Source organism: Capricornis sumatraensis, chromosome 4, assembly GCF_032405125.1.
Source record: "Capricornis sumatraensis isolate serow.1 chromosome 4, serow.2, whole genome shotgun sequence".
In the NCBI taxonomy this organism is placed as follows: domain Eukaryota; kingdom Metazoa; phylum Chordata; class Mammalia; order Artiodactyla; family Bovidae; genus Capricornis; species Capricornis sumatraensis.
Genome location: NC_091072.1, coordinates 98,190,544 through 98,207,140, shown reverse-complemented (window position 1 = coordinate 98,207,140; position 16,597 = coordinate 98,190,544). Strand labels below are relative to the sequence as shown.

At 42.7% G+C, this 16,597-nt stretch overlaps 1 protein-coding gene across 2 annotated transcripts in view; it reads left to right on the top strand.

The window, feature by feature from the left end:
* Positions 1 to 2,716: 2,716 nt before the first annotated feature.
* The window catches only part of SLC16A7 (solute carrier family 16 member 7), a 198,419-nt gene continuing 184,538 nt past the window's right edge, over positions 2,717 to 16,597 (top strand). Inside the window, exon 1 of one of the 2 annotated variants that reach the window (XM_068970669.1) lies at positions 2,717 to 2,852. The gene's annotated coding sequence lies outside the window, so the exon portion shown is untranslated. Of the gene's footprint in view, positions 2,853 to 6,900; positions 7,015 to 16,597 lie in introns of those variants that run through there. The other variant, XM_068970670.1, reaches the window with a different exon arrangement.

Genomic DNA, 16,597 nt, shown 5'->3' with positions numbered 1-16,597 from the left:
ACTAGAAAAATGTCAGTAGTGAACACTCAAGAAAATGACCTTGAAGTATGTATCTTAATGTTTCTTTTTAAAATTTAACATTCTTCCTTGTGAAAATGAAGTGTACATTCCATCATTATCTAATGTCTATTATATCTTATCCAAGTGTCAGTTTGCAGATTTTTGTTTGTTTGAAATTAAAGTTCTTTCTTGAATTTCTGCCATAGTTATTTAGTTTCTAAACTACCCTTCTGTGTGCAATACGGTCTTCCCCACTTTTTGATGTTACTAATAACATTATTTGGAGAAGGCAAAGGCACCCCACTCCAGTACTCTTGCCTGGAAAATCCCATGGGCGGAGGAACCTGGTAGGCTGCAGTCCATGGGGTCGCGAAGAGTCGGACACAACTGAGCAACTTCACTTTGACTTTTCACTTTCATGCATTGGAGAAGGAAATGGCAACCCACTCCAGTATTCTTGCCTAGAGAATCCCAGGGAAGGGGGAGCCTGGTGGGCTGCCGTCTATGGGGTCGCACAGAGTCGGACACGACTGAAGTGACTTAGCAGCAGCAGCAATAACGTTATTAATTCATCTTATATTATCTTCCATCAACTTCACATATATCATCCCACCTAAATCTTCCAATAGCAATAAAAAGTTGATTTTGTTACTATTTTGTAATAGTAATAAACTATTAGCAGAAAGTAAAATTCCAGCCTACAGACTAGCTGTGGTAGAAGCAAGGCAATGTGAATTTAGCCAACTACTTAGTTTCCACTTGTAAAATGTGAATAATCTGCCCGCTACAAATTGGCACTTGCCATCTATTGCTACAGGATTAAATCATGAGCTGCTGCAGCTGCTGACCTTCAACACCCCCTTAAAGGAGTTCGGAGTGGAGATCAGGAATGAGACGCTCTGTGCTCTGGAAAAAACTGGCAGAAAAGGCCTTTAGATAGATATTTTTCAGGAGGTTTTACAAGTCTGATTCTTACATCTTCTCATATCTAGAAAAGAATTAAAACCCTTCATGGTGACCTCTACTCCTCAGTGACTAGCAGCAACCTTCTGCAAAAACATGTGCTGGTTTGCATGTAACCCCACCTCCACCAAAGTCACATAAATACCGACCTTCACCCTGGCTCTTGAGGGCTGTTTCTCAGAGCTATCTGAAATGCTGGCTTCCAGGCTATAGACCTCATTTTGCCTCAAATTAAACAACTCACAACTCCTATGTGGTGTATTTTTTTCAACCAACAAATCTAATAGTGTTATTGTATTAATTGGGATAATTCATGTAAGTACCTAGAACAGTGTCTGACAGTGATAAACATTTAATAAATAAATAATTATTATAATTATTACCATAACATCATTTTGATTCTTTGTCCCTTGGGCTTCAAAACTGCAATTATTTCAATTAAATTATCTTGGCGGTTTAGAAATGATTTAATTCTAGAACAAACAAAAGCTTCTAGTAAGTTACATTTTTTTACCTAAGATGAATGCAACATTTTTATATCTTTCATTTTGGGGGGGGGGGCAGGAAAGGGGGAGGGTCCCTAATTGATAGAAAAACTGGAAAATGATTTCTCAAATCCAAGACCCTGATTATTCTTCCAGATTCTTTCTTTTTCTTTAAGTAATACTTCAACCTTAAAAATATTAGAGGAAGCCAATGTAAATGTTCATTTCCAGCACTTCTTTTTTCCAACTTCCCCCAAAACATGTCTAGACAGGGGGAGGAAATAAAGGTATAAGAAATCAAACCAAGACTGATTTTACCATTATCCCTAGCAGTGTGAGTGTAAGCGAGGGCGTGTGTGTGTGTGTGTGTGTGTGTGTGTGTAGCAAATAACTAAGTCCTATTTTGAGGAATTAAATAATTTGAAGGACTTCCCTATCTGTCCAGTGATTAAGACTTCTGCTTCCACTGCACGGGGGGCGTGGTTCTGTCCGTGAGGGAACTAAGACCCCCCACAGCCCATGTGGCCAATAAATAAATATATATAATTTGAGAAACTAAAACGAAATCATTTACAAATGACTTTCTCTCACTTCTTTCACATTTTCAAGTCCTTTTGTGCTACTCCTCCGCCCTCGGGGTAAAATTTATTTTTCCCTTAGAGTGTGTGAGTGGGTGGATGAACCGAATCTGCATCACTGCAGTGATCCCGCTTCTTGTGCCCCCCAAAAGACTTCAGTTGAAGAATGGCCCAACACTTTAACTGCGAGCTCACAAGGAGACTCAGAGTTCTGTCTCCGTGCCTTGGGCCAGGTTCTTCTTTTTGTACGGCTTTTCCTGCCTATTGGTTGCCCTACTGCCCAGCGTACCTACACAAAGGTACCACACACCGGCTCCTAGGTTGTGCGCCAAGTACTTCGAGTAAAGCCGTTGTGGAACAACTGTTCGACCAGACTTGTGGCTTTCTCTCAGGGTCAAAAGTAAAGTCTGCAGTGCAGCGCTCCGAGCCATCGAGTGTCTTTGACAGTCGCCTGGAGCATGCTCAGTCGGCTTGGAGTCACTGGGCTGCAGCCGGCGCCCACCCGCGGCCGCGGGTTCCCGCAAAGCCCCGGGGGATCGCCGCCGCCCTCCCCGGCCACCTCCCCCTCACGGAGCCCTCGCCCTCCCCCTCCCCGTGCCCTCCCCGTCCCTCCCCCGGTGTCGCGGCGCGCGCTCCTCGGCATCCACTAGGGTGCTCAGCCGCCGCGCCTCCCCTCCCCGCCGCCTCCTCCTCCACCTCCGGCGGCGGGCGAGGACTCGTCCAGGGACATAAATAAATAAATAATTCCATTCACCCTTTGATAGCGAGGCGAACTGGCGGCAGACGGACCGCTGCAGCGCCCACCCAGTGCCGGAGACCAGGTCAAGTAAGTGACACCCCGGGAGGAAACGAGGACTAGGAGGAGGAGGGGACGCTGGCGGAGAGGAAGGCGAGCGCGCGTCTGTCACCCGAGCTGCCCGGGGAACGGCACGCGCGTGTGAAACTAATGGCCAGTCTGTGACACGCGCGCCAAAGCCAAGTTTGCCCGCGAGCCCTTATATAGACAAAAATCCCCAGAGCGGCCGCCGGGGAGCTCGCGTCACCGAAGCGCGCGGACTGCAACGCGGGACCTGCGGGGGCGCAGTCGGGCGCGGGTTCCGGGCGCGCGCGCGTCGGGGAGGGGAGTCCCGAGGGGTCCAGCGCGGAGAGTGCTCCGCGCCGGCGCGCGCTCCCGGCCTCCAGGTGCCCGCACCCGGAGCTCTGGCTCCGAGGCTCCCGCGGCGCCGTATCCCGCCCTCCCCGCCCCCGCCTCCTTTCTTGGACGTCTGAGTTTCCCTGGCAGGTTCCCACCTGGCGCTTCTCCGCAGCATCTCGCCCCGTGCCCGCCAGCACACCTGGTGGGCCGGGACTGCGAAGCTGGGTATCGGGCGGGAGTGGGGGTGGGGGTGAGAGTGTATAGGGAGCCTCTTCTTTTAGCAGATGGTCGCACTCAGAGAGGCTGGGAAGAAGGGACGATATACCGGGGTCGGGGTGGGGGTGAGAGTTTCTTATGTTTTGGGTCCCAGGTAGCCTGGCGCGGGCGAGGCAGAAGGACGGAAAGGTGTGTAAGGGAGAGACACACCCGGGGACAGAAAAGGAACGTTACTTAACGCGGGCGGAGGAGGGCCTGCGCCTCCCGGCTGTTTTTCCTGGCAGAGCTGTGGCGCCACGCTGGGGGTGCCAGGCCCAGCCAGGTAGCGAGGAGGCTAGTGAGGCGGCTCACGTGTGAACTGCCTCCTCTTTCGGGCGGATGCTGCTTGGGCGGCTACTGTTTCCACCCCATTTTTCTCCCTAACTTCCGCGAAATTGCAGACTGGTCTTGGCAGGGCGGGGTGGGGGTGGGGTGGGGGAGGACCGTGACCAAGGCCACTTTCCTGGTAGGGCTGAGGAGGGAAATTTGTGATCCACGTCAGGGATGTTAAAATTACACACGCAACACACGCAGGAGAGGGAACGTGCGGTTTACTCTACAAGCACCTCTGGTAGTAGTAGTAAAGCTAGTCTGTCGTATCTTCTTTCTCGGGTCTGTTAAGGGGCATAGCAGGGGAGTAAAACCACGAGCAGTGATGAGGGAGGGTGGTGCGGAAAAGCGTGGGCGGAAGGAAACAGTGAGCACAAAATGCCCTTTCCTGGCACCCAGTGCTTTATGGTAAATCCAAACTGGGAACTCAGGAGGGTGCATACTTTCAACAGACCCTTGGCTTGACTGTGCTGTGTCATTGGAATCTCAAGTACTAAGTGCATTTTTGGGGAACTTGGCTGAAAAATTAGAGCTGAGTTCTGGCAGCAGCGACTGATGAGGGTTGAATGAGGTGACCCTTTCATGGCCCTGGTGAGGCAATCTTAGCCCCACTCTCTGCTTCTGAGCACATTGCGTTTAAAGCAATCTAAGTCAGCCGGCAACCGAATGATCTCAGTAAAAGGGAAAGATTACTTAGGCAACTCAGTGTGTTGTGTAACAACTCATAAAGTCAGAAATTAGGTTTTTTTTTGCAAAATTCACATCGGCAGTTTGCAATTACGTACTCCCCTCCCCTTTGGCTGTTTCAATATTGGTAAGTGAACGAACAAATTAGTGCCCCTTGCTATAAATGTTCAGTTTATTTGTAGACGTGCATTTAGTCTTTTATAATATTTAGCTGATATTTTAGGCCTTGAGCCCTCCTGAAGGGAAAAAGGGCAAAGAAACTTTAAGAAATATACTTTATGGAGAGTTATATTCTTGGGTCATGGATCAGAAGTAAAAGAAGTCTCCTGCGATTGCTTTTCATTATGTATTCATTTATCAAACTTTTTTTTTTTTTGAGACATTCACATGGAAAAAGGTGATTAACTTTAGAGTTAGATCTGGATTTCAAGCTCACTTCTTCACTTTTGTAAGGCTAAGTAATTATTCAACAATCTTATCCTTAGTTTTTCTTACTCATACAGTGAAATTAGTGGTATCTACCCTGAAGTGCTATTGTGAGGAATAAAGTGTACTGCAAACAGCTGAAAAATAAACTAGCCAAGGTTGTCCAGTGATAAAGAATCCGCCTTCCAATACAGGGGACACAGATTTGATCCCTGGTCTGGGAAGATCCCGTATACCTCAGGGCACTGAGTCTGTGCACCACAACTGTTGAGCCCAGGTGCTGCGACTACTGAAGCCCACTTGACCTAGAGCCCCTGCTCCTCAACAAGAGAACCCACTGCAATGAGAAGCCTGAACACCACACTGAAGAGTAGCCCCTGCTCCTGGCAACTACAGAGAGCACCAAAGACCCAGTGCTGCCAAAAGTAAAATATATAAAAATATATTTTGACAAAAATAAAGTAGCTATTTTTGAAACCCTAAAATCACTCCAGACACTGCACTGCGGTTACAAAGATAAATAAGGTTGGAATTCTGCTCTCAAAAATAAACAAAAACATTTAGTCATCTGGGCTGATCTTTCTGTCCTCTTTGCTGTTTGTTTCCTTCTCAATGGAAGAAGCATGTTTCTCAAGGAATTTGAAAGTTTGTAGCAGTTTTAAGAAATGTAAGATATGCTAAGAGGCACATTTGAGTAGGGCACCTTGCTTTAGAAACCTGTGTGTCCAGCCCCATCCATTTGCCCATTGACCCCGTATAAACAGAGGATTTTCTGTTGTTATGAAGGCAGGACATCCCTTCCCTGAAGAATGTCTTTGCTAATGGATTTCTTTCTTTTCTTTCTTTTTTTATTTTAAGAGATTGAGCAGCAAGTTTTTTCTGCATGTTGGACAGACTAATCCCCTCACCCTGAGAAGCCCAAGAGTATAGTCACTATAACATTTTCTCCATAATGCTCACCATGTTCTGGGCACTGTCTGTTAACTCCTTTTATCACTTTAACAATCCTAAGAGGAGGATCTATCGATACTCACATTTATAGAAGAGGTGCCGAGTTAAGAAACTGACTCAAAGTGCACAGCTAGCAAGCGGCTGAGTGGGGGTGTGCCCCCAGGTAGGCTGTCTGACTTTAACCACTGAGTAGTATGGCTTCTGCTGCACGAAGCTGATTGAGGGCAGGGACTTCGTCTGTCGTGTTCTTCCTTCCTCGTGCAGTGCCTGGCAGGTGATAGTCTGAACAACTGATTATAGAAAAAAATGAAGCAAGGAGGGAGGGAGAAACAAAGGAAGAGTGAGCATCCTTTCTTGCCTACAACTCTCAGTCTGGCAGGGAATTCCTCCTGGAACTCTGCCCTGGGGGCAGGATAGTTGAGGATCTTTTTGTGATTCCTTTGTTACTTATACTGTGTGAGCACAAGCATAGAAATAACTCAGTATATGGTCTCTGATGAAGCCCCCACAATATTGTAAAGCAGTTATCCTCCAATAAAATATAAATGTAAAAAATCCAAATCTTTCATATTTGCATTAACTCTTGTTTTAAAAGGTGCAGGGACTTCCCTGGTGGTCCAGTGGCTAAGACTCTGCACTTCCAACGCAGGGGTCTGGGTTCCATCCCTGATCAGGGAACCAGATCCCACGTGCCAGCCAAGTAAATAAATGTTTTATTTAAAAAAATACATGGTAGCTAGTGTCAGGTATTAAATATCTGGCCTTAAGACTAATAGGTTTTAAAAGGTTCACTGGCTTATTCTTCTTAACAGATTTTTGGGAAGCCTTTGAAAAGCAAAGTTTCTCAGTAGATGGCATGATAGTGCTGAATTGCAAAATAAACCTTGGAATGAACTCCCATTGAGAGGTCATCATTGTTGACTTTCTCAAAACTATTTGGATCAAAGTATGTAGGAAATGTGTTGAGAAACAACTGCAAACACTAAATCTCTGTGAGTAATAGAACTGTCTTTTAAAAACTTACAGAGAAAGCTTTATTTTCTCAATAGGTCCCTGAAATGGTGATCTACCTACGTGGAAGATTCACTTGTTTTTATTAACCTTTATTGAAATCCCAGATAAGTTCATGAAAATTTTACAAGGCATTTGGGTAACAACTACAAGATGCTGGTGTAAAGATATTTTCGTTAAAAGTTATGCACAGGTAAGATAGCCCCACAAGAAAATGACTTACTATGGGGTTTAGTAGGGCTTCCCTGGTGGCTCAGTGGTAAAGTGGTAAAGACTCCGTCTGCCAATGCAAGAGATGCGGGTTCATTCCCTAGGTTGGCGGGATGCCCTGGAGAAAGAAATGGCAACCCACTCTGGTGTTCTTGCCTGGGAAATCCCATAGACAGAGGAGCCGGGGGGCTACAGACCATGGATTTGCCAAAGAGTCAGACATGACTTAGCAACTAAACAACAACAATAACTTGGTTTAGTTATCTGAACTGCTGATTAATTTTTGGTCATGTTTGGAATGAAACATGGAATTTAATTAAAAAAATTAAAAATTTCAATGAAAGTATCTAGTATGAATGGTAACACAGGGAAATATTTGTTTAGATAAGTAAAGGTCTGTACAAAATACTGGTATTTTTAAAAAGTGTTTGCATTAAACGTTGGCTGTTTCATACCTAATAGCACAATGACATGTAGTATTATTAATCATCCACACTCCTACACAGTTTCTGATTAGAGCTAATGTATAGAAGAGTTTTAAATTATAAGAAGCTGCTCTACTAAGTAATTTATTTGAAGACCTATTTCTTTGGGAACTAAATTAGACATGAATAAACAGTAAAACCAAAAAGGCATGCATTCGCTTGAGAAGTTTCTAAGGGATGAACTGATTAATAGTATTTGCCTGTGTTTGAAATTGATTCTCTAAAATGTCAGAAGCTGAAGTTCTGTCAGTTTTTCTCAAATATACAAAAGGTATATTCAGTGGTGGGCTTCCCTTGTAGCTTAGTTGGTAAAGAATCTGCCTGTAAGGTAAGAGACCCAGTTTTATTGCTGGGTTGGGAAGATACCCTGGAGAAGGAAATGGCAACCCACTGCAGTATTCTTGCCTGGAGAATCCCCTGGACAGAGGAGCCTGGCAGACTCCACTCTATGGTGTTGCAAACAGTCAGACACAACTAAGCGACTAAACCACCACTACCACAACATTCAGTGATAAACAGTGTTTCTCGACAGGTAACAGTGTTGGCATTTTGGGCAGGGCTCTTTTACATGGTGTAGGAACGCTGCTTTTATTGCAGGACACTTAGTGTCTGTGACCCCTGTCCCCCATATGCTGATAGTTTCCCCTTAGTCATAATTACCGAAAGTGTCCCCTGACATTGAATACACTTTTTGGAAGAAAGGTACTATATGTGATTGAAAATTACTGCCTGTAAAATCAAATTGAAAATGTTTAAGGAAAGTATCTTTGAAATCGGTCTATCTTCCAATAAGAAATTCTTTTGTGTTTTCTTCAAAGGAAAAAAAGAGTGAGTTCTTCCTTGTAAGATATATTAAGTATTAACATTTTATAATCAGGTTATAACTGACCTCTGAAGCTCTAAATCTTTACTGACTTCACACTATCCACAGCCTTTGGCAATGTTGGCACCTGCTGCTTCTTGAACTCCTCTCTTGATTTCTAGGTGCTCTTTGTGCTTCTCCTACTTCTCTGATTGCTCGCTAGCGGCTTCCTCTTTGACTTTCCTTTCATTGCATAGCTCAGCTGGTAAAGAATCTGCCTGTAATGCAGGAGACAACCCCCAGTTCGATTCTTGGATTGGGAAGACCCCCTGGAGAAGGGATAGGCTACTCACTCCACTATTCTTGGGCTTCCCTTGTGGCTCAGATGATAAAATGCAGGAGAGCTGGATTCGATCTCTGGGTCAGGAAAATCCCCTGGAGAAGGGAATGGATACCCACTTCAATTTTCTTGCCTAGAGAATTCCATGGACAGAGGAGCCTGGTGGGCTCAAAGGGTCAGACGTGATTGAGCGACTTGCATTTTCACCTACTCACTCAAGTATGTATTCCTCAATTTCTGTTTTGAATTCTTCTCTTGTCTAAATTTGATCCATTGACAAAGCTTGTCCTCTCTTGGACTGTGCTTTGACCTCAGTAGGAGTAACACTCAAGCCATTATCTTCAACCCTGACCTTCACATAGCTGTGGCCAGAACTTTCCAAATGCCTGCTGGACAGCTCCCCTCTTCTGTGCTGCTGACACCAACACCCTTCTGAACACTCTTCTTTCCTTCTGTTGGCTCTGTTTCTTTTATTGGTGTTAGTATTCTAATCTAGAATGAGACTCTCAAGCCCCCCACCCCCTTCCCCAGCCTTGAATTTTACAGTCAGTTGCTAAGACATTCAAAATATTTCTTTCATCAGTGTCTTTTCTGATGCTGCCAGAGTCCAGGCACTTTTGACATACTACTTAGACTCACAACCTAGTCTCTTAGCTGATCTCCTTACTAATAGTTTCCCACTGTACTAGTTAATTCTGTACGTGCCTCCAGATACTCGCACTGAAATACACCTCCCTTTCCTATATGTTAGTAACACTTTGTGACTCCCATTACCTAGGTCTGAGGACCAACATTTCAATCTCTGTATTTCCGAAAATCTTTTCTAGGCTCACCTCTGACTGCCACCATCCTCAGGACAAACTGAACTGTCCCTTGTGCCTCATTTATTTTCATTCGGTTTCCTGCCTCCACATTTTTGGCCATGCTGTTCTTTCATCTTAAGATGCTCTAACCTCCTGCTGTTTCCATGTCAAGCTTCAACCTTCAAAGCTGGGTGTAAACACCACGTTCAAATTTTCTCTGAAGCCTCTGGATAGGTACAAGAAGCTTTTTTAAGATTTCAGTATGTATATTGCAAACTCCAGGGGACAGCAGAGGACAGATGAGCCTGGCATGCTGCAGTCCATGGGGTCAGAAAGAGTCAGACACGGCTTAGCCACTGAACAACAACAAATGTGTACTCAGGCAGCCTGTTCTTTTAAAGGCAGTTCCAGTTGTGACTGCATTCTTCTTACTTCTACCAAGGGTCCTTATCCTTAGCTTTCTGGCGCCACACAAAATAAATCTTTTTCTGGGTTGACTGCCAGCCTGTACATTTGTGGTGACAGCTGACGTGTCTTATGTTTTCTCTATGAAGGTAACATATTCACTTTTCTATCTCTTCTTTATGTGACCTGGTTAAGCTTGTTTTTAGGGCCACTATGTTTCTGGAAGCATTCAAGTTTAGGAAAGTCCGTTTATCTACAAAACAGTTGAAGGATGAAAATGGTTGTTTATGAATATAAATGTTTGATCACTTGCTCATGATCCCACTGGCCATCAGTATCATCTTTATTCAGATTAAATTAGAAGCTGGGAAAGAAAGGCATATAGAGAGATCTGCCTTTGGAAGGACCCACTGTTACCTCAGAGCTGAACATTTTCTTTCTGTGACCCATTACGCTGAGCATAATGAATGAATACATGAATAAACACTGAAAGGGAAGAAAGAAGAAAACTCATTTTAAATTTTGTTTACAATTAGAAATTAGCCCCTCAGTAAAATTATTTGTCTTTGCAGATTAATGCCATAAGAGGTAAAGAACCTAACATGCTGTGTGTTTGTGTGTGTGTGTGTGTAATAAGTGAATTTAGAGACCAAAGATGTAGCTTTTACATAGAGCTATAGAGATTACTTTGAGTAAAAATAGCTTGCCTTCATCCAGGTCTTCTACATGCCAGGCATCATTTTACATATTCATCTTACACATTTTTGACTAATTTAATCCTCCAAGCCTTATGAGAAAACATTATTATGACCCTTATTTTACAGCTAAGGGAATTAGGGCCAGAGGTTAAGTATCTTGCCCAAGGTTGTACATCTTGTCAGTGGAGGGATCTGGTCCTGAATCTATTAACCACAATGTACCTTCTCAATATTAGTATTTTAAAATATGCAATTCTGCACTGGATTTTAAGACATTCTAGAGGAAGGAAGTTTGAGAAATGTTAAAAAAAAAAAGACTAGTCAAGGATAACAGGACTTGATCTGTTAAAACACAGAGTTGGAAGAATGATAAGACTTCCTTACTTTTTAAAGGAAGTATCTGGAACCAAACAAAAAGACTTAGAGAAAATAATGACCACTTATCATCACTTGTGGACTCAGGGAGGCTGGGGAGCCATTAGGGGCTGAATAAACACTAATTCCAGGATTCGATCCCTTTAGCACAGGTAGCAAGATGATGGGGGGTGGGTAAGTGTGCATAGGGTGGCAGGCCTCCTGTGGATACGCCAGGCTGCGGGCAGCGGTGGATGCATGAACAGAGGGGCGTCTGGAGAATTCTCATGGATATGTACATGTCACATCTGCTGTGAAATGGGATTTAGAATAAAGCCTCTGACATATTTCAAGCCAGAGAATGTAATCCTTTTAATAACAACTATTTATTCCTCCACTGTGCTCCAGACACCGTTTTAGATGTTAGAGATGGCTGTGAATAAAACAGTAAGATCCTTTTAGTCTTGAGTCACACAAATAATGGAACCTATTTTCAAAGCAAGTTAAAGCAATTTATGTCTTTCCATCAGCTTTGTGTAGAGCTCCAGTGTCGTGTTCACTCTAGTCTGTCTTATCCTGTGGGTCTCTCTTTTCTCTTTCCCTTTTTTCACCATCACTGTGTCACATGTTGGATCAGAGTCTTTGTGGATAGATAGATAGACCTTGGTGGAATTTTGATTTAGCCACATCTCAGCTGTTTAAGCAAAATTAAGGTATGTAAACCTTCAGAGCCTCAGTTGCCTCATTTTTAAAAAATAGAAACAATAAAGCCTATATCACAGGATTGCTGCTGGAGAGTAACTAAATAATGCAAGTAACATAAGTGGTAATCACAATTACTATTCTTTTATCTCTACTAATATTTTTGGTGCATTTTGAGGCAGAGTCTCTTTATTCTTGAAAAATCCTCTTCTGTGCAGTTATTTATGAATTATATTATTTTCACGGCCTGATCCAAGTAGGAAATTCAAACAACAACAACTCATTGACTTTATAGTAATTTGGGTATTTCCCATATAGACAAAACTCTGGGTTTTGACACATCAGTTCAGTTCAGTTCAGTTGCTCAGTTGTGTCCGACTCTTTGTGACGCCATGAATCGCAGCACGCCAGGCATCCCTGTCCATCACCAACTCCTGGAGTTTACTTAAATTCATGTCCATAGAGTCGGTGATGCCATCCAGCCATCTCATCCTCCGTCGTCCCCTTCTCCTCCTGCCCCCAATCCCTTCCAGCATCAGAGTCTTTTCTGATGAGTCAACTCTTTGCATGAGGTGGCCAAAGTACTGGAGTTTCAGCTTCAGCGTCGTTCCCTCCAAAGAAATCCCAGGGTTGATCTCCTTCAGAATGGACTGGTTGGATCTCCTTGCAGTCCAAGGGACTCTCAAGAGTCTTCTCCAACACCATAGTTCAAAAGAATCAATTTTTTGGTGCTCAGCTTTCTTCACAGTCCAACTCTCACATCCATACATGACCACTGGAAAAACCATAGCCTTGACTAGTAGGACCTTTGTTGGCAAAGTAATGTCTCTGCTTTTCAATATGCTATCTAGGTTGGTCATAACTTTCCTTCCAAGGAGTAAATGTCTTTTAATTTCCTGGCTGCAATCACCATCTGCAGTGATTTTGGAGCCCCTCAAAATAAAGCCTGATACTGTTTTCACTGTTTCCCCATCTATTTGCCATGAAGTGATGGGACCAGATGCCATCATCTTTGTTTTCTGAATGTTGAGCTTTAAGCCAACTTTTTCACTCTCCTCTTTCACTTTCATCAAGAGGCTCTTTAGTTCCTGTTCACTTTTTGCCATAAGGGTGGTGTCATCTGCATATCTGAGGTTATTGATATTTATCCTGGTAATCTTGATTCCAGCTTGTGTTTCTTCCAGTCCAGCATTTCTCATGATGTACTCTGCATAGAAGCAGGGTGACAATCTATAGCCTTGATGTACTCTTTTTTTCTATTTGGAATCAGTCTGTTATTCCATGTCTAGTTCTGTTGCTTCCTGACCTGCATATAGGTTTCTCAAGAGGCAGGTCAGGTGGTCTAGTATTCCCATTTCTTGAGTTTTCCACAGTTTATTGTGATCCACACAGTCAAAGGCTTTGACAGAATCAATAAAGCAGAAATAGATGTTTTTTTGGAACTCTCTTGCTTTTTCGATGATCCAGTGGATGTTGGCAATTTGATCTCTGGTTTCTCTGCCTTTTCTAAAACCAGCTTGAACATCTGGAAGTTCACAGTTCACATATTGCTGAAGCCTGGCTTGGAGAATTTTGAACATTAGTTTACTAGCATGTGAAATGAGTGCAATTGTGTGGTAGATTGAGCACTTTTTGGCATTGCCTTTCTTTGGGATTGGAACAAACATTGACCTTTTCCAGTCCTGTGGCCACTGCTGAGTTTTCAAAACTTGCTGGCATATTGAGTGTAGCACTTTCACAGCATCATCTTTCAGGATTTGAAATAGCTCCACTGGGATTCCATCACCTCCACTAGCTTTGTTCATAGTGATGCTTTCTAAGGCCCACTTGACTTCATATTCCAGGATGTCTGGCTGTGCGTGAGTGATCACACCATCGTGATTATCCAGGTCACGAAGATCTTTTTTGTACAGTTCTTCCGTGTATTCTTGCCACCTCTTCTTAATATCTTCTGCTTCTGTTAGGTCCATTCCATTTCTGTCCTTGAGCCCATCTTTGCATGAAATGTTCCCTTGGTATCTCTAATTTTCTTGAAGAGATCTCTAGTCTTTCCCATTCTGTTGTTTTCCTCTATTTCTTTGCATTGATGGCTGAGGAAGGCTTTCTTATCTCTCCTTGCTATTCTTTGGAACTCTGCATTCAGATGCTTATATCTTTCCTTCTTTGCTTTTTGCTTCTCTTCTTTTCACAGCTTCTTTTCTCCTCAGACAGCCATTTTGTTCTTTTGCATTTCTTTTCCATGGAGATGGTCTTGATCCCTGTCTCCACTACAATGTCACGAACCTCAGTCCATAGTTCATCAGACACTCTGTCTATCAGATCTAGACCCTTAAATCTATTTCTCACTTCCACTGTATAATCATAAGGGATTTGATTTAGGTCATACCTGAATGGTCTAGTGGTTTTCCCTACTTTCTTCAATTTAAGTCTGAACTTGGTTATAAGGAGTTCATGATCTGAACCACAGTCAGCTCCCGGTCTTGTTTTTGTTGACTGTATAGAGCTTCTCCATCTTTGGCTGCAAAGAATGTAATCAATCTGATTTCAGTGTTGACCGTCTGGTGATGTCCATGTGTAGAGTCTTCTCTTGTGTTGTTGGAAGAGGGTGTTTGCTATGACCAGTGTGTTCTCTTGGCAAAACACATACTGGAAGACAATTCAACATTGATATTCATGATGCAAAAATATTTAAGTGCTGAATTTTTCACATAGACACAAAATTAGTAACATCAACTGGGAATATATCCCAAAGGAGTTTTAAGATGGAAATTCCTGACTTTCCTCTTAGAAGTAGTAGCACATATAAGCACATTTAAAGACTGTGGCAAAGGGAAAAGCAATAGTGATTATGCTATCATGATTTAGAGATGTTTGGTCATACTAAGATACAAACCTTTGTCAACATAACTATTGTTGTGCTTTTTTTAAAGCAACATTTAAGTGCTTCCTATGTGTCTGATCTTTTAAAAATAGAATTTCTATTCTTCATTATTACCAAGTAAGACAAATGCAGGTAGAACAAAGACTCAGCAAGGTGAGTTTGCCCATTAGAGAACTCCAAAGGTCAATGTCTCAGTAGATGTTTCAGTGCAGGCTGCTAATGGCAAGTAGATCTTGTTCGCATATGTTAAGTCAATTTAAATCAGTAAATAATTGAGCATTGCTCCATGAAATAATCTGCATAAAGACTCGAAAAGATTATGTCTAAGTCATTTTTCCTGATCTCCCTAAGGAGACTGATTTCAGACACATTCTCTGTGTGGGGAGTTACAGGAACAATCAAGTAGGACTGAGTGTCAAAATGATAGAGAAGTGATTTTCTACAACATTGGTTAACCAAGTATAAATAATCCTTGAGCCGCATCTGGCCTCCTTCCTGTTTATATAAATAAAAAGGTTTTTTTTTTCTGGAATATAGTCACACCCATTTGTTTCTGTGTTTTCTGTGGCAGATTGCCTGCTGCAGATTGAGTTCAATAGTTGTGATTAAATTTTCAGTTTAGAGAAAAATATCCTTCAGTTTAGAGAAAAATCTTTCAGTTTAGAGAAAAGTATTTGTTGACTCCTGCTCTAGGATTCCAGAAAGAGACTTTGCTATGTAATGGAGTGATCAAAGAAAGCTTCAGTGTAAGAAGTGGGACGTTTTAGAGCTGAGAGATGAATAGCCTAAGTAAAATGAGGTCCATAGCTCTTAACTCTGCCTCTTAAGATTCAGTTACTTGTAATGTCTTCCTTTTTCTGTAGTGCCCCTTCCTAGTACCATATGAATTCCAGGTATTTATTGTCTGGTGTCTTCAATGTAGCAATAAAATGCTTGAATGTGTTTTCCTAGAGCTATGGCCTCTTTAACGGAGGAGGCAATGGGCCCCCACTCCAGTACTCTTGCCTGGAAAATCCCATGGACGGAGGAGCCTGGTGGGCTGCAGTCCATGGGGTCGTGAAGAGTCGGAAACGACTGAGCGACTTCACTTTCACTTTTCACTTTCATGCATTGGCGAAGGAAATGGCAACCCACTCCATTGTCCTTGCCTGGAGAATCCCAGGGACAGTGGAGCCTGGTGGGCTGCCATCTATGGGGTCGCACAGTGTCAGACACGACTGAAGCGACTTAGCAGCATGGCCTCTTTCAGAAGAAAAACAATCAGTGTACCAGTTTCTTTTTCTGAACTTAAAAAGTGGCAGATACTGCAGGAATATTTGCATTATCACTAATAGATATGACAGCATAATAAGTAGATAGGAAAAGGTGAACAATTCAAAAGAAACCTCAGGGGATATAAGACAATGTAAGCCCATCCCCCATGGACCATATTAGCATCTCTCTGGAGAGTCATCTGGCCACTGTGCCCTGGGGAGAACATTAATTACACACAGCTTGGCCTACTGCTGGAGGATTTAGTAATGTCAGATCTCAAGCTCATCTAAAAATTGTTTCCTTTTTTTTATTGTTAATTTTCTTAGTAATGTGGTAATTTAAAGGAAAAAACACTTCAATGAGGAAGCATGCAAAATTTATTGTTTTAAATTTATTTTTACCAATAACAGTTTTATTACTCTATTACCCTTTGTGGGCCCATTATCTACATTTGTTTTCAACCATTTCAAAAAAGGCTGTATACACTTATATAGCTGTATTACCAATTAAAAAATCTCATTCTAAATGCTTAGAAACCTAATTATTACTGTTCATTGGGATACTTCAGTATCAATGATCAAAATTAATATGCATATTTGATCTGTAACTTTCATTTAAGAGTAAATGTTCCCTCCAACTTTTTCAGGATATCAGTTAAGTTAGTTCGTCACTCAGTCGTGTCCGACTCTTTGCGACCCCATGAATCGCAGCACACCAGGCCTCCCTGTCCATCACCATCTCCTGGAGTTCACTCAAACCCACGTCCATCAGGTTGGTGATGCCATCCAGCCATCTCATCATCTGTCGTCCCCTTTTCCTTGCATCAGAGTGTTTTCCAATGA